The 24156-nt window shown below is 38.6% G+C and overlaps 1 protein-coding gene across 4 annotated transcripts in view; it reads left to right on the forward strand.

Moving 5' to 3' along the window:
• The window catches only part of LOC149023729 (uncharacterized), a 55303-nt gene that overhangs the window by 18836 nt on the left and 12311 nt on the right, over positions 1 to 24156 (forward strand). The window contains exon 7 of one of the 4 annotated variants that reach the window (XM_089144232.1): positions 11340 to 11497. The exons of the other annotated variants lie outside the window; for them this stretch is intronic. The gene's annotated coding sequence lies outside the window, so the exon portion shown is untranslated. Of the gene's footprint in view, positions 1 to 11339; positions 11498 to 24156 lie in introns of those variants that run through there. 4 annotated transcript variants of the gene reach the window in all.

Genomic DNA, 24156 nt, shown 5'->3' on the forward strand with positions numbered 1-24156 from the left:
ACACCTCTATAAAATAAGTCGGTTATATAAGTGGATCTAAATGAAGATCACTTGAGTACTCGAATTAGGTAAAATTAGGGCGTTTGATATAAAAGAAGCATTAAGAAAGATGAAAGGTAATGCCTTAGGCCCATACGAGCTACCAATAGGAGGATGGAAGAGATTGAGAATTTTTTGGTTTATCATGGATAACCAAGTTATAATGCAGTATTTTATCCCTCCAAGTCCAAGATCAATTGGAGGGCCAAGAGAACCCCTACTGCTGCTGCCCAGCAGCAGCTTATTTACAGTTTGTTTCAGTTCTTTAGTGTACTTGATAGAACCAGTGGCATAGTTGCATTCTATTCAGTATCCACTTGAAGGGGCATATTAGGCATACGAGACTTTTCTTTTTAGACATCTTCTTTTTATTATTTTAATTTAGTCGTTGTACAGGTCTAACTATCAAGATCTCAAGTAGGTTAAGTCAAGTTAGAATCAGACTGGGAATTCAAGTACTATTAGGAATTTCAGCCCCTAGTTTGTATAGGAACACCCTTCCAGTCAATGGGGAGAGATCAGACTGAGTTTGAATAAGAAATCTTCTCTTCGAGTAATTCCTCGTGTATGTGTAAGTTCTGGTTTCTGTTAATAGGAAATTAAAGATCCAAGGTTGAGAAGGGTTCTAATGGTGAAGTCAAGTCTAGAAACCTACGGCTGGTTGAAGATCAGAGTTCAACCTTCATTACCGACTTGAGTTATCCCACAGTCAAGGCTCTATTCAGGTATTACTGGCAGTCTATATTAATTGCCCTTTTGGTCTCTCCTTTATTTTTATTTTTATTTGGACCCATATTCCCTGGTTTTATTCCCTCTCTCCAGATCATATCAAGAACCTCCATATCCCCCACAACCACACCACCATACCCCTTACCTTCGATACAAACCTCAGCCCCAATGAACCACCCAATCTCTAGATCTGCTCAATTTATACCCTATTTTCCTCCAAAATCAAGAATCCTAATATCTCCACATTCCATCATCCAAATCCACTGAAACTAGGGGAGACTATTGACTATTCTAGGTAGTAATAGCTAGACTCAATCCAAGTTTCACCCTGTTCCTATAACTTTTCGTCACATATCTCAAGACCTGCCCTATCTTATCATACATCCCAGTATCCCACCATTCTGTTGGTTAACAGACTGTCATCCTTGATTCCTTGTTAGTATTTCACCCCAATTAATCCGATCAGGGACTTCAAAGACCACTGGTTCAACAGTAGGGGAACCCATCAGAACCCTTTCATACACCAAACCCAAAATCAGGATTTGGGCCTAGAAACTGGTCTTGTCTTAGAGATTTTGGAGGACTAAGCCCTATTCAAGTGAGGTTGCATCTGTTATTTGGAAGATCATGCAAAAAAAATTCTAAATGAGTGGAGGAGAAGCAATGCGATAAGGGTGATATTTAGTGTTGCAATAACAAGAAATATAAAGTAAGGAGCCATTCAATTATTCAATGAAGTTATAGGAGAGGGCTACTGAAACCCACCTGAGAAAGGAAACTACTGTCGAGAGAACCAGTTTGGTTGTATGCAAAGCAAATCCACAATGCAAGCTATTTCTTACTTAGAAGACTCATGGTAAGGTATAGATAGCTCAAGAAGGAACCCCATCTAATCTTTATTCGCCTAGGGAAAGCCCATGATAGGTTTGACATATCTTAGCAATACCTAAAGATGTCTTGGTAGAGGTAGAGAAAGCTTGTCCAGCCCCTCCTCTTTTTTTCTTTTTCCCCTTCTTTTTCTTCCCCCCCCCCTCTCTCCTTTTGGATGAATGAAAAAAATTCATTAAACAAAGGGAGAGTAAATGAGTGGGGGGGGGGGGGGGAGGGGAGAGATACAAAAAACAAGGGAAAAGCCCAACAACGCTGAAAGGCTTAAAGCGAGGCAACACAAAAAAATTTGAGGAAACACAAGGAGTGAAAGACAGCCCGAGGCCAAAAGGTTGAGAGAAACACCAAGCGAGACACTAGCAGTTTTGATTTTTCTTCTTCTTCTTTGAAGAGTGGAGCTCCATGACAAAATCCTTGTCGAGATTGTAAAGACCTCAATTAGACCGGTTAATGTGCCTTCGGTCCTAAAGGGTTTTTTTTTGGGGGGGGGGAGGGAGTTTTAGTGGAGGGCGAATCCTCAAACTCCGAAGTGCAGGGAGCAATGTCCAAACTAGGGTTAGGAGCAAGGAAGGTAGAAGAGGAGAGCGAAGGATTGGGCCAAGGGATGGAGGAGGAGCAAGGATGGAGGAGGAGCAAGGATGGAAGGTTTTTTTTTTTTTTTTTTTTGGGAAGAGGAACTAGGAGGGGCATGGGCCGAAGGGTGCAGCATAGGGCCCAATGGCCCAGTGATCTGAAACCTGATTTTAGGTTTAGGGTTTTTTTATGGTTTCCCTAAAATTAAGGGCTGCCCTGAATCTTCCAGCAAAATAAGTCTAGTATTAGGGGTTGTTTGGGATGGTTTTAGGGTTCACAGAATCACAGGGTTAGGTAAAGGGGGGACTAGAAGAATTCGGTCAGGCTTAGGGTTAAGGGGCTGAGGGTTTTAAGCTTGAAACCTTGCTTTAATGAAAGTTTCAGATCTGGATTTAACAGTTAGTGTTTAGAAACTTGGGTCTTAAGGTTTCAGTTAGGTTCAGAAGTTGTTATTTTGTAATTTCTGGTTTTATCCTAATGGTTTTTAGTCAGAAGTTTCCTACTTGGAGTGCGACTCTTAGGAAATGCAACTAGGGTTAGGATTTGGAAGAGGAACTAGAGTAGGTGTAGGAGATGCTAATCCTAAGTGGGTTTGGAGTGTGGTTGAGAGTTTATGTTGAACTAGGGTTTAGTCTAGAGGTTGAAGATGAATTGCAGAATTTTATTGAAGAAGATAAAATGCAGGAAATTTAGAAGTGTTAGGGTTTTAGGCTTTAGATGGAATTATGGGTAGGGATGGGGTGAGGGGTGATATGCGACCCAGCTAGGAAGGAAAGGGGAGGTAAGGGGGTGGGGATTAGGGACCTAACAGGGGAGGGGTGCTGCTGTTGCCGTAGAGAAGAAGAGACAGAGAGAGAGGACCGAGAGGGTTGGAGAGGGAGGGAGGGAGGGTCTAAGGGAGATTGTAGTGGGTTGGGGAAGGGGCTGGGGTGTCATGGGGCTTGGGGAATGATGCTGCCAGAGTATTGCAGCAAGGGGGAGGGGAAATTAGAGTTGTGTAGGGACGGGGAAGGGTTTTGGGTGGCTGCGATTGAAGGGGAAGCAGTGGTAGGGGATGGGAGGAAGGGGCTAGGGGTGGCTGTACTTACTTGGGTTTGTCTTGAGAGCTTGCTGAAACTTCTGAATAAGAGTGCTGCACAGAGTTGTTGATCATTAAAGAAGAAAACATTACTTAAAATCCGCCGTGGCTCCCTCAAACAGTAACCACAGTCCTTAAACTCAATATTCTTATTTAAATAGTCAGACTTAACTTTTACAAAGAAAGAATAGGCTATTTATAGCCTGCTAAATACTCTAAACCAAAGTGGGACTCCTTTATAGATTAGGATCCCATTACATTTAAGTACAATCATCCAAAATGGTAATAAAAGGTTTAATGGAAACTAGGATCCTACTTAACTAAAGACTCTAATTGACACATGCTGGAATTAAAAACTAATGACTCACATGCTGAAATTAAAACCTAATTAACTAAAGACATGCTGATAGTAGAAGATTAATTATTCTAAGGGGGAATAAGGACAAAATTGCCCCTATGGTAGGCTTCCCCTTATTTGTGGGTTTTTGGCCCAACTTAGGGTTTTTGCCGGGGGGAGGTCAACCCTTTTCACTCATCCAGCTGTAGAGCTTTTATTTTGTTTTTTTTTGGGGGGCGGGGGTTGTGACTGACAAAGAAAAGATTACATCTAGTCAGTTGAGACAAGATTTGCTGACCTAAGGAAAGTGGAGGGCTGGGGTAAGCCTACTTGACATGGTTGTCAAGGCGAGGTGATAGAGGGCAAGGAAAACCAAGCGACACCAAGCAAGGGGGTTGTCGCCTTGACCCAAAAATGGGCCTAGGTGCCTAGGCAGACGCTTTGAAACCATGCTACTTGAGGAGGGTGATGTGGGGCTTCTTGCACCAAAACAGCCTTTGGTCCAAGGTTCTCTAATCAGAGTATGACTTGAGTAAGCGTCATTCCAAAATTACAGTGTGTAGCTCAGACTCGCCTTTATGTAGGCTCTTTGTAAAGTTGTTCCAGTGGTTAGTTCGAATTGCCATGTCATGGTGCGTAACGGAGAGACTGTATTTCTGGACAGATAAATGGCATGATGCTGATCTTTCTCTTGAAGAAATGGCAACCCATCCGATTCCTGAGGGGATCTGGGATGAAAAATTGTGCTCCTGTTTTGGCCTGGATGGGAACTAGAGGTGGGAAGAGCCCAGTGATCTGCTGCCTACTGATGTCTGCACTGAATTGGAGGTGTTTAAATCTCATATGCTTGAAGATGGAAGTGACATGCATATTTGGAAGCATAGCCCTGATAGGTTAGTCACAGTTCGGGCAGCTTATGATAACCTGACTGAGATTTCTGTAGGCTTGGTTCAGGAGGATGAGAGGTGGGTTCTTTGGAAGGTCATGTAGACAGTGAAGGTCCCCCAAGGATTAATTGCTTTCTTTGGCTGGTTGGGCAGAGTAGGATGCATGCAAATAAATGAAAGATGAGACTCCAGTTGATTAATCACCATCGATGTGGTTTTTGTATCAATAAGCAAGATGATTTAATCCACATCCTGGGAGATTACGACTATGCAAAGGGCATCTGGTATAGACTTTTCAGCACCCCTCCCCCTGTGATTTTAACTAGTAACTTTCAGGGTTGGCTTCTCTCTAATCTGAGTATAGCTAATGGACAAGCGTGTTTGGGATCCAAAGTTGGCCTATTCGGTTTGCTTGCCAGTTTATTTATTATGGTCTTGGAGAAATAAAGGCTCCCATGTTGCTGAGTTCACTTTCCAGGTGATGGTGCAAGAATTATTAACACTTTTGCTGCACGTATTCTAGAAGTGTGGACCACTCATGGGATAGACAGGGTTATGACTGACCATAGTCCGCTGCTAAATGGCTCCCACTGTCGGTTGGGGGATGGTGAAACTCAACATTGATGGTGCATTCGGTAAGGAGAAGGCTGCACAAGTGGGTGGTGGGCTTAGGAATAATGAAGGGTGTTTTCTTAGGAACCTTTGCGAAGAAGCTCAAGGCCTCTTTGGTTTTGGAGGCTGAAGTTATAGTCATCCTTCAAGGGCTGAGCTTGCTCAACGGAGGGGGTTATTGTCGTTGATTGTGGAGTCCGATTCCATGGAAGCTGTGTCTCTTGCAGCATTCCTAGGAAGGGGTAGGAAGCTATGCCAGAGTTGCTTAGACATCAAAATGTACCTGATTTCGGTAGGCCGAGTGGAGGTGCATCATGTTTTTAGAGATGCTAATAATGCTGCAGACAGATTGTCTAGAATCCAAATTCCCCAGCAAGAGTGGATTTTCTTGCAGGATCCCCATTTGAAATTGTGGAGATCCTCCAGGCAGATGCTGTTTGAGGCTTAATGCCTCCCAATGGTAGTAATTAGTTGTTTCCTTTGGGCCGATGGCCCTGTTTATGTACCAAAAAAGAAAAAGAAGAGAAGGGAATCATGTTAATATTTGCACATAATTCAAGAGATGTAAGATGGTGTGGTGACTAGTATAGGACTATGGGGGTTGGGGTAGCGAATTCCCACTGGCAATCGGGTTACATCAAGGATCAGCCTTAAACCCTTATTTCACTGATCATTAGTGAGTTAGCCAGAGGCATACAAGTTGAGGTTTTTAATGTCTGCTTTTGCTGAAGATATTATTTTGCTAGGTGATAAAGTAGGGATTATGCCAAGTTGGAGTTATGGAGATAGTGCTGGAATTATAAGGTCTTTAATTGAACAGTGCAAGGACATTGCATATTGCATTTAACTTTAGCCACAGTATGACATAAATGAAGTGATGAATTTGGATGAGAGGGATTCTACACCAGCTGACTACTTTGGATACTTTGGGCTTAGTTGTGAGTAAAGAAGGGAATATAGAGGATGTTGCTCAGAGTAATAAATAGGATGTGTTGCAATAGCCTATTACTTGGAGAGCAAGTCGTGGCTTCTTGGGGTCCAAGCTATCTCAAAAATAGAAAGTTGTCTTGGAGGAAAAATATTACAAAATTGGAAAGTATTATGTGTGTTACAGAACTAGAAAGTTACTAATTTCCTAATAGCTTTAGTTTATATATTCTTTTCATTTTGAGAACTGTCTCTAGAATCTTAGAGAGTCAGTTTTTTTTTTTTTTGGAATGTACCCAGAATTAGTAAGTGATTAGAGCTATAATCTTCATCTATAAATAAAGCTTGAGGGGTAGAGATGACGACCATTGAAGCAGTCTCTACCCCCTCGCGTCTTCACTTCTCTTTTTTATTTTCTTCTTCTCTATTCTCTGATTTCACTTTCTAACCTGCAGCTGCACCTCAGTAAGAGATTCTGGTTTGTTTCTTGGCATTGGAGTCTTCCTACTGAGGTCGTGGTTACTTGACTTTCCATCTCTTGGTGTTTTTTTTTGTCTTCTTGTGGTTCGTATGTGATCGGGCAGATGATGAGGTGGTGATACTTGACGATAAAGAGATTCCTTAGAGTGATTGTTTTAGGTACCTAGGTTCAATCATAAGTAAAAGAGGTGATTTGGAGGATGAGGTTTCCCAAAGAATTAAAATAGGGTGGATGAAGTGGAGAGGTGCGTCCGGGGTCTTATGTGATCGGCGTATTCCATTAAAGCTTAAAGGAAAATTTTATAGGACCGTTGTTCGACCAGTTATGATGTATGGTGCAGAGTGTTGGGCTGTTAAAAAGAATCATATAGATAAACTGAGTGTAGCAGAAATGAGGATGCTAAGATGGATGAGTGGCAAAACTAGGATGGATAAGATAAGAAACAATCATATTAGAGTTGGTCTGGGAGTTGCTCCCATAAGTGATAAGCTTAGAGAAAGTCGTTTGAGGTGGCACGGCCACGTTCAACGGAGACCTATAAATGCTCCTGTACGGAGAAGTGATATAATCCATATTGAAGGAATTAGAAGAGCTAGGGGTAGACCTAAGATAACCTTAGGAGAAGTGGTGAGAAAGGATATGTATAGCTTAGGCCTTGTATCTAGCATGGCCTCAAACAGAACTGATTGGAGGGCAAGATTCAATGTAGCCGACCCCATTTAGTTGGGACAAGGCTTATTGTTGTTGTTGTTGTTGTTGTGGTTCGTATGTAGCAGCAGAAGCCGTATGCTGCAACAATAATTGTGATTTTCATATGAATTAAATTCTAAGAAGATAATTACATATTCTATGATCGTAGCAGTTTGTATTGGCAGTGATTAGAGTGTAAGCATTCGTAATGGCTGATCCTTCGAAAATTCTGACCAAGGAAGATTTGCCCTTCCAAATTACAAGTATCAAGTTGAAAAGAGACGAAAATTATTTTCTTCGAAAGAAAAAACAAAGGTGATGCGTGCATTTATTTATGCACAAGGAACATCAAAGTACTTAAAAGAAGACTGTCCTAAGGTTGATTTGAAGGATACAACCACTATTTCTGCACATGAAACGTGGATTCGTGAAGATGCTATAGTCGAGGTATGGATTTGGACTTTGGAGTAGCATTGATTCTCCTACTATAAATAACATCATGTTTTATGACACATCTAAGCAGATATAGGAGGACTTGCGTGATTCTAGGTTGAGAGAAAAATATTTTGCGAGTTTATGATCTGTATGATCGGATGTTCAATTACTCTCAGAATGGTCGCTTGTTGATGCAATATTATAGTGATTTAAAAGATTAGTTGAAGAATTGCAACAACATCAGCCCCTTGCTACCAATTTGGAAACTTCAAATACACAATGGGCTGAATTCTATGTTTCCAAATTCTTGGCTGGTTTGGATCCAGATTTTTTACAGGTAAAAGTCAAATTTTGACATCTGAAACTGTACCTACCTTGAGTAATGCTCTCTACATGTTATGGCATAGGCTAATTACTATTGCTCCTCTGTATTATAGCTTAGTTACTAAAATGACCCTACTCTTTATGAAATTACTATCCCCCCCCTTAGTTCTAACGGTGTTAAGACCCTATCACGATTGGATGTTTAATGTCTATTTTTTCCTTTAGAATTAAGAACCCAAAAAACAATATTATCCTCATTTAGAAAAAAAAATTTGCCAATTTTAACTTGTATTCTTATTCATTTCAGATTCCAAAAAAAAAAATCTATCGATAGTAGGAACTTCCTAAATTTGATAAGGTCAAATTAGAAAGTAAATAAATCGAAACCTATTGGGGGTAGGAACTTCCTAAAATTGATGAAGTCAAACTAGAAAGTAACTTACCAAAACTAAATAACAAAGCACAAAATTGGAAAAGTAAATAAATAAAAACTAAAAAAAAAGGATTTTCTATTTATTTTTAATTACTGTAAATTTTCATTATCGGTTTTGAGCTTCGTCTAAGGTGAGGAAACGGAAGGAGTTGGGTTCAAGATCATTGAGAGGAAGATGACTTTTTTTTTTTTTTTTAAAATAAAGGGTAAGAGATGAAAATGAAAATTTTTATTTATTTATTTTATGTTTTAATTCTGACTAGAGAAGAAGGTCGTTTAATTAGGGTTAATTTTTTTCTGAATTACTAAAGGTAGAAATTTAATTTAATATAAAGTGTAAGTAATACCAAACCTCAGGGTTATTTTTGGATTTTTAGATAAATCAAAGATACCATGTCATCACTTAAGTAACAGAACTTAATGGCAAGGGGGCATCAAATCAGAGGCAAAGTCTAAGGTTTGATTAGTAATTTAAAAAAGTGTAGGGGATAAAGTAGTAATTAAGCTATAGTACAGGGGGCAACAATAATTATCCGTATTTTATATGAGTGGACAAAAGCGTACATAAGGAAGCAAGGATAATTCATCAATAGTTGCAGGCCATGGCCGTGGGCCGTGGCTCTTATCCCCTCACATGGAAGAGGCAAGGGTTCAGGAAGAGGAAGGGAGGAGGTCGAACTCCCCCTCCAAATTAATCCAAAGGAAATCGAGTGTGCTCTTACTGTGGTGAGCAAAATCATACAAAAGACAATTGTTGGGATAAACATGGTTTGTCGGAGTGGGTAGAAAACTATGTTAATATGACAACATCTGTTGGATAGAATACCAATGACAACTCATTTATATCAGCTCCGGTGGCGTCTACTTCCTTGTCTCCTAATGTCCTAAAGCGCCTACAATAGTTAGAGCAGAGTTAGAATACATCACCACCAATCTTGCCCAAACAAGTATATCTTTTTTTTGGCTAAAAGGATCATTATATTAAGCGAAGAAGAAATATTAAAAATACATCAATTAATACCGTATAAGGAACCAACCTCCCTTACCCGCAACAACTGTTGCCCCCAATACACCCTTCCTCACTGGTTCCTACTCAGATTAGAAAACCATTAACTCATAAAATGAAACCTAGGACGTCTAGAGGCATCCACATCAAGTTCATTAAGGATTGAAGCTGACCAAGAAATGTTAATATCAGAAGTTCCTGTCCTAGCTGCCGAATTTGCCAAAAAATCTGCCACTGTATTAGTTTCACGATAGCAATGTGAAATCTTCCAATATATAGTCAGCAAATATTCTTGTAACTCTCTCCACATATGAAAGATATACCAAGGTATTTTCTTTTGCTGTATTAAAGTCACCACAGCTTTTGAATCACTTTCTACCCAAAGCTTTGTAATTTGTAAATGCCTTGCCCAACGTAATCCGTGAATGAAAGTTTCCAATTCAGCCTCAAAGTTGGTTTTAACATCTAAAAAAATACTGAAATTGAAAACCACCACAACAACTTCATTTCGAAATACTCCTCCACCGCCAGACCTTCCTGGATTACCTAAAGAAGACCCATCAATATTTAGTTTAACCCATCCTGCAGCAGGAGGACACTAAAAAATTTCTTGTGGAGGGGCAGCACTAAAGACAGAGAAGTGAAGGCCCAGTCTTCTTGCATCCGAAAAAATGGTAGGAGTTACTTTTCTCCCATCTATTTTAAAGCCAAACTGTACTAAGTCTGAAAAAATTAAACTCACCAACTCATCAGTCCTAAAATTTAAATTTTCAAACCGGATTGATTGTGGACCATCCAAAGAAAGTATAAAAGCGAACAACATCCATTAATCCAAGCAGTATGTAAAGGATACTGTGAAGCCTGGTGTTTTCAAGCCTTGAACGACTCTACCATCGAATCTTTTACTGTCCAGTTATAACCAAACTTTGCTGCAAAAGCTTCTCCACATCCATGAAAATGAGCAGTGAAGAAAGAGATGTCCTATGTCCTATGTCCTCTGAAGCTTTACCACATAGATTACAACGAGAGGCCAACATAATCCCTTTCCGAGTCAACAAGGTATCAACAAGTAGCCTATCATGAAAAAGTCTCCAACAGAAAACTTGTTGTCTAGGTTGCAAAGAAGTCTTCCAAATATTTTTAGCCCATTCCAGTTGTTCTCCTTTTCTACGATAGAGATCCCATGCCGATCGAAAACTAAACTATTGTAGACTCTGGGGCATCTGAACATATTGTGGAAAATCTTAGAATCATATCATAAAATTTTATTAGTATCTTTAATCTAAGTAGATCAGATTGTAATATTCTATTACAGGTATTTTTCTTATTATTGCAATCTTCTATTCTAGGTAGATTACTCATTGATTGTAATCTTCTATTCTAGGTAGATTTCTCATTGATTGTAATCTTCTATTCTAGGTAGATTTCTCATTTATTGTAATCTTCTATTCTAGGTAGATTTCTTATTTATTCTAATCTTCTAGGTAGGATATTCTTTCCTATTTCATAGATAGCAGTTGTGTATATATTGATTGTAAAGTTCTGAATAAGATACTGAAGAATCAAACATTTCAATTCCTATTTTGTCATGGCATCAGAGCCAACCAATCTTGGGATTGCTGTCCAGCTTTCAGGCCTTTATTGCCTTTAATCTCTGGTGTTTTCGCCACACAGAGATTATTCTTCCTTTGGCCTTTGTCGCCATTCTTTATTCAGCTCTGTTCTGTTTATTTTTCCTTACCTGAAAAATAGATTTTTTATTTCTTCGCCTTATTTGTCATTCTATTGCATCTTTGGTTACTGTTTCACATACTATTTTTAAGCACCTACAGAGAGTATGTCAAAACCAAGAGAGGTTACTTTCGGGACTGCATTTGATCATAAAATAAAAAATCTGCAGAATGGAGGATTGCAAAACAGAGACAATCTATGGTGTACCTATTGCAAGAAAGCTCGTCACACACGGGAAAGATGCTGGAAACTTCATGGTAAACCTCCTAGCCGAGAGTGGCGGCACAAAGGAGAGCAATCTGGAAATAATGGTCGGGCGCATGTTACATCTGCTGACAAAGCAACTTTGAAGTCACTAATAAAGAGGTTGCTAGCCTTAATCAGGAGGACATAGAACGTGTAAAAACTCTTTTGAGCAACCTTAACAAAAAACCAGGTACATGTTCTTTGGCATATTCAGGTGAGTTTCCACTTTCTATTGGATTAAATGTCTCTAGTAATTCTCTTTCAAGCCCCTGGATCATAGATTCAGGTGCAACTGATCACATGACACACTCACCAAATCTTTTCACCACATATTCTCCCTGTCCAAGTAGTAGGAAGATAGCTACTGCTGATGGCTCGTTAACTAACTCGTGGCTGGCTGGAACCGGAAATATTGAGCTCAACTCATCCCTCACCTTGAAAAATGTCCTACATGTTCCTAGACTATCTATAAATCTCGTTTCTGTGAAGAAACTCACGCAAAATTTACATTGTAATGTAGTCTTTCACCATAGTCATTGTATATTTCAGGACAAGGATTCAGGGAGGACGATTGGACATGCTAGAGAAAGGGATGGACTCTACTACCTTGAGGCACCAAGCCAATCACATGCTACTAATGGTAGTCCTTCTCAAACCAATAAAGAAAAATTATGGCTTTACCATCATAGACTTGGACATCCTTCCTTTAGGGTAATCAGTCTTTTGTTTCCTTCTTTGTTTCAAGGCATACATGTCGATGAGTTTCATTGTGATGTGTGTGAGCTTGCTAAACACAAGCGTGTACCACTTCCTTTAAGCAAGAAAAGAAGTTCCATCCCCTTTTATCTCATTCATAGTGATATTTGGGGTCCTTCTAGAATTCCTAATGTGTCTGGGGCTAGGTGGTTCGTGTCATTCATTGATGATTGCACTCGTGTCTCATGGATTTTTCTACTCAAAAACAAATCCGATGTTAGTTGTGTTCTTCCCAACTTCCATTCCATGGTTAAAAACCAATTTGGAGTTTGTATAAAAAGATTTAGATCTAATAATGCCAGAGAATATTTCAATCAAATTCTAACTCCATTCTTTCAAAGGGAGGGAATTATACATGAGTCATCGTGCGTTGATACCCCACAACAAAACGGAGTAGTTGAACGGAAAAATGGCCACCTTCTTGATGTAACTAGAGCCTCCCTATTCCAATACAATGTGCCTAAGTCATTTTGGGGGTAAGCAGTCCTCACAACAACTCATCTTATAAATCGGCTGCCTTCGAGAGTCTTAGGATTCAAGAGTCCAATGGATGTCCTTTCCCAGTTCTACCCAAACCTAAAAACGACAAATAACCTTGTTCCTCGAATTTTTGGGTGTGTCTCATTTGTTCATATTCATGGACCACATCGGGGTAAATTAGATCCTAGAGCACTCAAATGTTTATTTATAGGATATTCCTCCACTCAAAAGGGCTATAAGTGCTATCACCCTCCTTCAAAAAGGTTCTATGTTTCCATTGATGTCACTTTTCATGAACATAAGTCTTATTTTTCCACACCTCATCTTCAGGGGGAGCATTCAATAATGGAAGATAAGAATGGGAATTCCTTATTTGACTTAGAGTTCACTCCTAAATACTTCACTATGTCACCTGAGTCAAACTGTGAACAACCTAAACTTGTGTCAGACTCACCTGTGTCAAACTGTGAACAACATGAGCATATGTTAAACTTTGAAATGAATGAGCCTATTTCTAATATTGAGCATGTGAGATTTGGTAAAGGAAAGGTGTTCTCAAGGAAGAGGAATCTTGTTCCAGAATCAGTGCAAGTTCAAGACTCCAATCCAAATTCTGGAAATGAGGTACAAATGACTAATCCTTCACTACAAACCGAATTCGATGTGCCCACAAATATTAATGAACTAGACCTTCCTATTGCCATTAGGAAAGGCACTAGAGAATGCACAACGAAACCTATGTACCCTCTTGCCCAATTCTTGTCCTTTAAACATTTTTCCCCATCTCATAGAGCCTTTCTGGTAAGTTTAAACACCATTGCCATTCCTAACACCTTATCTGAGGCTTTATCCAATAAGGAGTGGAAGCAAGCTATGAATGTGGCGATGGAAGCATTAGAAAGCAATGGAACATGGGAACTTGTAAGATTACCAGAAGGGAAGAAACCTGTGGGGTGCAAATGGGTATATACATTGAAGTATCGAGCAGATGGATCTTTAGAAAGGTACAAAGCAAGGTACCAAGGGCTACACCCAGACTTACGGGATTGACTACCTTGAAACATTTGCTCCAGTTGCAAAAATGAATACTGTCAGAATCTTACTATCCTTGGCGGCAAATTTTGGTTGGGACTTGCAACAGTTTGATGTTAAAAATGCATTCTTGCATGGTGAACTAAAGGAAGAAATTTACATGGAGGTTCCACCGGGTTATGAGAAGGATTTAGCTGCTAATATTGTATGCAAGTTAAAAAAAGGCCTTATATGGACTCAAACAGTCACCGCGGGCATGGTTTGGCAGATTTACTAAAGTCATGATTAGTATGGGTTACAAGAAAAGTCAAGGAGACCATACATTGTTCATCAAGCACTCATCATCTGGGGGAGTCACGACACTACTTGTGTATGTTGGTGACATGAAATGAAGAAAAAGAGAAACAAAATTTGACTCAATCCTTGGCTAAGGAATTTGAGATCAAGGCTTTAGGAAGATTAAAATACTTCCTTGGCATTGAAGTTGCTCACTCTCAACAAGGCATTTTCATCTCTCAACAAAAGTATATCACTGATCTCCTTAAAGAAACAGGAATGACCGCGTGTAAACCAGCAAGCACTCCAATAGATCCCAACAGTAAACTTGGGAATGCAGAAGAAGATGTTGTTGTGGACCGAGAGATGTATCAAAGACTAGTAGGAAGACTAATCTACTTGTCTCACACAAGGCCAGACATAGCATATGCAGTTAGTGTAATCAGCCAATTCATGCACAATCCAAAGGAAATTCACTTGCATGCAGCTCACCGTGTGCTACAATATTTAAAAGGGACGCCAAGGAGAGGCCTTTTATTTAGAAGGAATAAAGGAATGATACTAGAAGCATACACTGATGCTGATTATGCAGGGTCAGCAGTAGATAGAAGGTCGACCATAGGATATTGCACATTTCTTGGTGGCAATCTTGTGACATGGAGGAGCAAGAAGCAGAATGTTGTGGCTCGGTCAAGTGCAGAAGCCAAATTTCGTGCAATGGCTCAAGGAATATGTGAATTACTTTGGTTGAAGATTATCTTAGAAGACCTAAAGGTTGAATGGGGTGGACCAATGAGACTCTACTGTGACAACAAATCAGCAATCAGTATAGCACATAACCCTGTTCAACATGACCGAACCAAGCACATTGAGATTGACAGACACTTCATTAAAGAGAAGCTGGATAGTGGATTGATTTGTACGCCGTATGTGTCTACACATAGTCAACTTGCTGATGTACTTACTAAAGGATTGAGCAGCTACGACCTTTCAAAAATGCATATCCAAGCTGGGAATGTAGAATGCCTATTCACCAGCTTGAGGGGGAGTGTGGAAAATCTTAGAATCATATCATAATATTTTATTAGTATCTTTAATCTAAGTAGATCAGATTGTAATATTCTATTACAGGTATTTTTCTTATTATTGCAATCTTCTATTCTAGGTAGATTACTCATTGATTGTAATCTTCTATTCTAGGTAGATTTCTCATTGATTGTAATCTTCTATTCTAGGTAGATTTCTCATTGATTGTAATCTTCTATTCTAGGTAGATTTCTCATTTATTGTAATCTTCTATTCTAGGTAGATTTCTTATTTATTCTAATCTTCTAGGTAGGATATTCTTTCCTATTTCATAGATAGCAGTTGTGTATATATTGATTGTAAAGTTCTGAATAAGATTCTGAAGAATCAAACATTTCAATTCCTATTTCGTCACATATGGTAGGTATTTCATCCATGTTTTCAAATTTTTATGAGTTTCCCAACCCAATTCCTATTGTTATGGCTAATGGTGGAAAGTCTTCCGCTGTCGGTAAGGGGAGTGTCTCCCCTTTACCAAATTTGAACTTTTCCTCTATTTTATTTGTTTCACAATTTTCAATAAATCTTATTTTTGTCAGTTGTATTGCTAAAGCCTTGCGGTGTCTCGTGTTGTTTTTTCCGTCTTTATTTATTTATTTTTTATTTTTTTAATTTTTATAATTTCAAGATCTTCTAACTTGAAGAAGGATTGGTGGAAGAATTGAGAAGGATGGATTGTACTATTTGACCGATTTTGACACTTCCGCTGCGAACATGTACATTGTGTCACCATTGACTGGCACTATCGTTTGGACATCTTTCTCCTAGTAGGCTTAGGTAGGTTGTTCCTGATTGCAAGGATGTCGAGTCAATAGAGTGTGAGGCATGTGAGTTAGGTAAACATCATCGGATAAGTTTTCCCGTTAGAACTAAACCTAGAAGTACAAGTTTATTTTCTTTAGTACATTCAGATGTTTGGGTAGCTTGTGGTATCCCTAATCGTTTTGGTTTTCAGTATTTTATCATATATGTAGATGACTTTTCTATATTTTCTTGGCTATTTTTAATGAAGGATTGAAGTGAAGTTTTAAAAATTATTACAGATTTTTTTGCTGAAATTTCTACTCAATTTAATACATTTGTTAAAAATTTTCGTATGGATAATGATTTGGAGTATTTGCAAAATTCAATTTCTGATCTATGTTCTTATAAAGGTATTCTTCAGCAATCGAGTTGCTCATACACGCCACAACAAAATGGTGTTGCCAAGTGGAAACATAGGCACTTGTTAGAAGTAACTAGGTCCCTTATGTTTTGTATAAGTGTACCTAAGCAATATTGGTGTGATGTTGTCCTTACATCTTGTACCTTAATAAATCCAATGCTTTCTTCAGTGTTGCAAGATGAAATACTGCTTCGAGTTGTGCATCCAGACTTACATTTGTTTGCTATCTCACCTAAGGTTTTGGTCGTGTATGTTAATGTGCATATTTTACCCTAACTAAAGGATAAGTTTTCAGCCAAAGCTCTTAAGTGCATTTTTTGAGGTTATTCTTGGTACCAGAAAGGATACAAAGTTTTTGACCCTTTAGCTAAACATCAATTTATTATAGCGGATGTTACCCTTTTGAAGATACACCGTATTATGACCCTAATCAATTGTCTTAAGATGACAGGTTTGACCCCCCTTAGCTATGGTTGTACCGTTTCCTTTTGAGATGCTTCAGGGAGAACAGATTGTGAAACCCCTGAAGAACCCATTGTACTTCCTAGCCTAGATGAGGTGTCACTTCTATTTCCACCAGTACAAGTCTATCATTGGCGGAAGAAACAAAAACAGTTATATGGTATGGCCGTTGTCACTTCTTCTCCAGATCCTCCCTCCACCGTCTGATAATCCTGAAGATCTTCCCATTGCTTTGAGGAAAGGTAAGCATTCTTGTTCCCAACGTTCTAATGTGGTGTATCTATTTCTCATTATGTTACTACCCTTCACTTGCCGGTTTATTATTGTACCCTAACCACATCTCTGTCTTCTATTGCTATTCCATCTATATACTCCGAGGCTCTCTCTAATCCCGGTTAGAAAGCTGTTATGGAATCTGAAATTATGGCTCTACACTCTAGGGATACTTGTACCCTTGTGGATTTGCCTCCAGGTAAGGATTTTGTGAAATGTTGTCGGGGATTTGTGATTATGTATAAGTCTGATGGATTTGTAGAGTGCCTTAAAGTGGGGCTGGTTGCAAAGAGATACTCAGACTTATGGTGTGGATTTCTTTGAGATTTTTTCCCTCATAGCTCATTTAAATTCTAGGCTATTTTATTGTCCTTGGCGGCTAATTTAGAATGGCCTCTTCATTAGTTAGATGCAAATAATGCCTTTCTGTATGGACACTTGGCTGAAGAAGTGTATATGGAGCAACATCATGGGATTGTTGTTCGGGGGGGATTTTGCTAAAGTATGTGTACTTCACTAGTCCATCTATGGGTTGAAATAGTTGCCAAGAGCATGATTTGAAAATTTTAATTTAGTACTGTCTGAAGTGGAATTTTCCTAGTGTTATTTAGATCATTCTGTCTTTGTAAGAAAGTTAAAGTGTTGAATTGTGGTACTAATTGTTTATGTAGATGACATAATTGTTTCTGGAAGTGATAATGCATGCATTGATGAGGTAAAGGATTTTTTGAATACACGGTTCTAGATAAAGAACTTGGGGATTTGCAATATTTTCTTGGAGGTGAAATTCTTCAAAGCAATCATGGGGTCAGCCTTTCTCAGCGTATTTATGTGCTAGGCTTGTTGACCGAAACTTGTATGCTTGAGTGTAAACTTGTTGACACACCTATAGGCCCTCATCTCAAACTCACCAAGGATGAAGGAGATAATTTGGTGAATCCTCAGAGGTATAGACAGTTGGCATGGAAGCTTATATATCTTATTGTGACTCGTCCAGACTTGTCATATGTTGTAGGTATTGTTAGGCAGTTCATGCATTCACCTAAAAAGCCTCATTGGGATGCCGTGATGCGTATCTTATAGTATTTGAAGAAGGCTCCAAGAAAAGGGTTTGTGTACAAGAAAAATGCTCATTTAAAGTCTTGTGCTTATTCAAATGCTAATTTGGCAAGATCGTGAGATGATCGAAGGTCAACTTCTTGTTATTGTAGTTTCCTTCGAGGGAATTTGATTACTTGGAATAGTAAGAAGCAAATTACAATGGCTCGGTCTAGTGTTGAGGCTGGGTATCCTTTATGGCTCTTATCGTGTCTGAAATTTTTGGGTTAAGTCTTTCCTGAAAGAAGGATTGAAGTTGAAGAGTCAGTTGAGATGTTTTGTGATAATCAGGCAGCGATCTACATTCCTAGTAATCCAATATTTCATGAGGGGACCAAACATGTGGAAGTGGATTTTTGCATTTTGTGCGGGATGCAATCATGAGAGGAGTTATAGCTACACTATATGTTGCTTCTGTTGAACAAGTTGGAGATATCTTCACTAAATCTTGACCTGGTCCAGCCTTTGTACAAGGATGTCGCAAACTAGGAGTTGGTGATCAATACTCTTTAGCTTGAGAGGGGGGGGGGTGTTGCGATAGCCTAGTAGTTACTTGGAGAACAAGTCGTGGCTTCTTGGAGTCCAATAGAAAGTTCTTTCTTGGAGAAGTAGTTACAGATTTGAAAAGTGTTATGTGCTTTACAGAATTAGAAAGTTACTAATTTCCTAATAGCTTTACTTTATATTTCCTTTCCTTTTTCAGAGTTGTCTCTAGAATCTGAAAGAGTCAGTTTTTATTTTTTATTTTTTTGTAATGTATTCAGAATTAGTAAGTGATTAGAGCTGCAATCTTCATCTGTAAATAAAGCTTGAGGGGTAGAGACGTAGACCATTGAAGCAGTCTCTACCCCCTTGCGCCTCCACTTCTCTTCTTCTCATTCTCTTCTCTCTTCTTCTTCTCTATTTCTATGCATCTCAGTAGGAGATTCTGGTTTGTTTCAGGATGGATAAAAGTGGAGAGGTACATTGAGAGTGCTGCATGATCACTGTAAAAGGAAAATGTTATAGGAGTCTCATCCAATGACTGTAATATATGGTGTGGAATGTTCAGCAGTTAAGATGAGGAAAATATATGAACCAAGTATAGTGGACATGAGGATGTTGGGACAAATGTATGGCCAAACTAGGAAGCATAAAGTAAGGAATGACCATATTAGAGCTAGGTTGAGACTTGGGAGTAGCCCCAATTAATGATAAATTGTATGAGAGTGATTTGAGGTGGCTGGGCTATATTCAGTGAAAGCCGATGGATGCTTAAGGTTGAACGAGTGATTGGAACTGGAAAAGCCAAGGGTAGACCTGAGTTGACTATTGGATAAAGTACGAATTGGAGAACAAGGAACCATGCACTCGACCACATTTAGTGGGGATTAAAGTATGTTGTATGAAGATGATGCATGGGGAGCCCTAGAAACTAGGGGACCTACAAAGTTGGTTACTACACTCTTAGGGTAGTAAGGAAAAAAAGAACTTGCGGCAGTTTTAATATGATTAAGCATGCAAATAAAGACAATTAGAGCAGAGGAAGAACAATTAGTCCTAACTAATGAAAACTAAACAAGAATAAAATAGGGAAACAAGAGGATAGGGATCACGGCATCGTAACCCTAAATTGAGTGCAAGATTATCAAGAAATCTTAAAAATTAGTTGCTGTCCTAGTCAATATCAGAATTCCAACAATAAGTTCAGCAAGTAACAATGCAAAGAACCTTGAAAATTTGTTGTAGTGAACCGACTGCAAAAGGAAGAATTATAGGATAAGAAATAATTAATGAGAGACTCAATAAATTTACATGCTGGCTGTGGCTGCAAAACAGTAGTTAAAAAAGACAAAGGAACAAAAAAGAAAAAAAGAAAAAAACAGATTTCTGGGTAACGAGAAAACACAAGAAAGGAAAGAAGGATTAAGAAAAGAAAATTATAGCAAGGTTGCTGTACAAGAAAGTTAGAAGAAGTAAGAAAAGAAATGAGGAAAGAAGGCAGCAGTAAGGTCTGCCGGACAGAGTAGAAGAGAGAGAAAAGGAATGAAGATCCCAAAGAAGATAGAAAGAAAGAAGAAGGAATGCAGTAGAGATGCTGGACAGAAGAAGGGAGAGGAACCTGCTTATGCAATAGAGAGAATGAGCTCATGCCACAAGAGAGCTTTGCGCAAGGGAGAGAAGTCATCTTTCTTTTCTCATTCATTTATTGTCAATTGATTCTTCCATACAAGGCTTCAAATAAATAAAATTAATCCATCCCAACCTTACAATGGAATTCCCCTGAAAAACCCTAAATAATTCTCTACCCAAATCTAGTATTTAGGGGCAAATTGGAAACCACAGTTAAAATTAAAAAATTAAGCCACGGGCTAAATATATCCATGGATCAATCCAAACCCAAAATAACCCAAATTGGGCCAACAATAATCCAAGCCTAACTCACAAGGACCCAAAACATAAAAAAATGATAATCAATAGTAAACTAATACCCAACCCACTAGGACTCGAGAAAAGAAAATAACAAACTGCCTATGGGCAGTGCTTTTCATCAAACCATAGGAATCTAGCAATTTGGTAGCCTCCAAACTCGTTGTCCATCCAGATAGATGCTGTTGTGGGATGATCTTTATGCCTGCTTGACTAGTAGACTCGAAACTGTCAACTGATATCCTCATCAGAAGATTTTATAATAATCGGAGTGCTGAATAACAGGAGAAAAGCAGTGAGGGATTGGAAAAGTAGAGATTTAGACTATGTTATTTGTATTCAAAGTGAAGTTGGTAAAGTACTAATTAGGGATGAGAACATTATCCTATTAAATGAAAACACTAGATGTGTATTGGAAGACTGTTGTCGTTGAGACAACATATGTTGATGAAATATACGAAAGTTTAGGATGTCTAGAGTAAAAGAAGTTTTAAAGAGGATGAAAGTAGGCAAGGCATGAGGCCAAGGTGAGGTCCCCATGGAATTGTGGATGAGCTTATGGATATGTGGTTTATGAACACAAGGAAAATGCCAAATGGACGATGGAAAAGTGTTGTGGTTCCAATTTATTTATGCAAGTAAAGGCACTATTTAGAGCTCCAATAAATATAGAGGCATGAAACTAATGAATCGTGCTACGAAATTATTGGAGAGGGTTACTAAAATCCACATAAGAGAAGAAACTACAATTATATAGAACCAATTTTGTTTTATGTTAGGAACATCAACAATAGGAGCTATTTACTTAAGACTCATGGAAAAAGGTATTGATTGGTAAGTGTTATTGTCTTCATTAACGTTGGTCTTTAGTTACTTATATGAAAAGCCTTTGGTGAGAGTCCCTACTCCCTAGAGTGTTCATTTGGCAAGTAGTAGAGAAGAGAAGTGTTTCGGATAAGTATGTGAACATAAATTATAAATTTGTATGCTGGCACATGATAGTGTAAGAATGTAAAGGGACAAAGCAGTGAATTCCAAATTACATTTGGATTACATCTAAAGATCACCTACAAGCCTATGTTTGTTTGTGCGTATAAGGATGATTTAACCAGAGACATTCTAGATGAGGTTCCTTGGTATATTTTTTTGCTAATGATATTGTTTTTGGTAGATGAGAGTCATGAGACAAAAGCTAGGTGTAATGCTAAAGTTGGAGTTATGGAGATCAACTTGGAAACTAAAAGGTTTATGGAAGGAAGGTAAAATGGAGATAAAGAGTATATGGAATCAGCTTCGGTATACTTGAATGGATGACGATGAGGTGAGGATGAATGAGAGGGAGATTTTGCAAAGTGATTGTTTTGATATCTAGGCTTAATCATGAAAAAAGGGTGATATAAGGAAGGACTTCTCATAGTTTTATCATGTGTTAAAGTTCATAGTTACTCCTAAATTGGCTCTAATATGATCTTATTGTACTTTATCCTTCCTAGTCTTGTCATTCATCCATCTAAATTTCCTTATCTATGCTACACTAATTTTAATTTTGCTAACATAATAGGATCATCATGTGACCCCCTCTAATATATGTTAACTTATGAAAAAGTCGTTTGAGGTGGCATGACCAGATTCTACATTTGGGTGCCTAGTATGGAGGAGTGATTATAAAATTTAGATTGAAGGAACTAAAAGAGTTAGGGGTTGGCCTAAAATAACTTTAAGAGAAGTGTTGAGGAAAGTTGTCCGTAGCTCAGTCATTGAATCAAGTGTGATCTCAAATAAAGATGATTGGAGGGGAAGGATCCTTGTAGTCAACTCCATTTAGTTGGGATAAGGCTGCGTTCTTGTTGTTGTTGTTGTTGTTGTTGTTGTTGTTGTTGTTGTTGTTGTTGTTGTTGTTGTTGTTGTTGTTGTTGTTGTTGTTGTTGTATTGACTTGGGAAGCACTAGGTGAGCTATGCATGTGAACATCTTCTTGTGAAATAGGGGTAAGGCTATAGACGTGCGCCCCTCTCAAACCTTGTAGAAGCAAGAGCTTCATGCACTAGGATGTTCTTTTTGAATCCAGCTGCCCCCTACCACCAGTTTCACTTATACATGAGATGAACGGGATGAAGCAAGGTATGAACTTGTGTTGGATTGGAAGTTTCTTTTGGGGATCATGGGGTGTGAAAAAAGTTTAGGGTTGGGAAGATTGGATCCAATATTTGTCATTTTGTCCTAAATAATTATGGCTTTATGGGTTGGCATTGAGCTTTGTGGGCTGGTCTTGAGCTCATGGTTTGAGATCTCAATCTCAACCCAGATCTCAACCAGCCAAAAAATCGAGATCTTGGCCGAGATCTGATATTTTTCCCTGGCTCAACTCGAGTGAACTCGAAGGCCCATCTCGGTAGATTTTAGGACTTGGTTTAGGCTAGTATTGGGTATTTAGTCTGTTTTAGGCCTTCTAAACATAATGGTGGCCTTACATATGTGAGAAAGCAAGTGTGTATATGAATGTTAACTTGCCCCTAACTTTGAGACTGATGCACTGAAGGACATGACCCAAAAAGAAAGAAGAAGAAGTTCACTCCATGAGGTTGTAGCCCTTCCAATGGAGTCTAACATATAGTACAAACATTTTAAAAACATTAGTATTTTTCATGATCTTTCAATTTTAATTTCTTAGAAAATACTTTTTAATTCAAAAAATTTGAAAGATAAATTATTAACATGAAATTAATTTTGTTTCCGCGAAAGTGTAGATTGGGAAAAGATGCAATCCACATCCGAACACCTAATGCAAAACATAGTTTTCTGAAATATGAAATTTGGGAAGAGCATCACCATGCTTGAAGAATGGCTTCATCACTAGATGCTTGTTGACTAGTTGTTGTAGATGAGCTAAATGGAGTGTTGATGCAGCCCGGGGGAGATCCAAGGACTTTTCTGGCAAAAAATGTGACCGAAAGATGAAAAAAATAGCATGGTAGGTAGAGGTCAAGATGAGAGAAGGCGAGACGGTCAAGTCAAATCAAGATATCTCGATTGAAACCGATATCTCCGCCAAGATTTATGAATTTCTACATTTTGCTTCAAGTCTCATCTCAAGGTCTCACAAACCCAAGATCTCGTGAGACCTCGAACCATGCTTGAGCTTTAAGTTGGCCAGCCCTAGGGCCCAACCTGTCCCCAGTCGATCGGTGTTTCTATATTAATAATGTGAAAGTGTAGGTATTTTATGTACTTATCCAGCATGAGGATATAAATCCAGCATAGGGGTCATAGTTTTGATTTCTACTATAGTTTATTTTGGTCATAGAAACAGTTAAAGGTTTGATGTTGATGATTGATTTATATAGAAATTTGGACATTATTTTCGTTTAAAAAGATTCCTTGTAAGCTCTTTACGAATAGAAAATTGGAGCAATTTCTTTATTCTAGCAGATCTTGGGGGCATTTCTAGATCAGCACCAATATCTGCCAGAGAAATCACACTAGCCCTGGGGGTGGGTGTGGTTGGAACAAAGTTATGCAGACCAACGACAGGTCTGAATGGTGGGCTGTAACAAAAAGAGAATTAGGAGAAGAGTCCTGAAAGGACTAAAAAATCTAGCAACAAAAGGATCCAGAGTGCCTGACTGCCGATTCCTATTCTCTTTTTTTTTAATATATATATTTTTCTTTTTTTCGCAAATTGCCCTTTAACAAAGTCCAACTTT

The sequence above is a fragment of the Hakea prostrata genome, chromosome 2, assembly GCF_041222555.1.
Source record: "Hakea prostrata isolate BN-2017 chromosome 2, UWA_Hpros_2, whole genome shotgun sequence".
NCBI classification, from domain to species: domain Eukaryota; kingdom Viridiplantae; phylum Streptophyta; class Magnoliopsida; order Proteales; family Proteaceae; genus Hakea; species Hakea prostrata.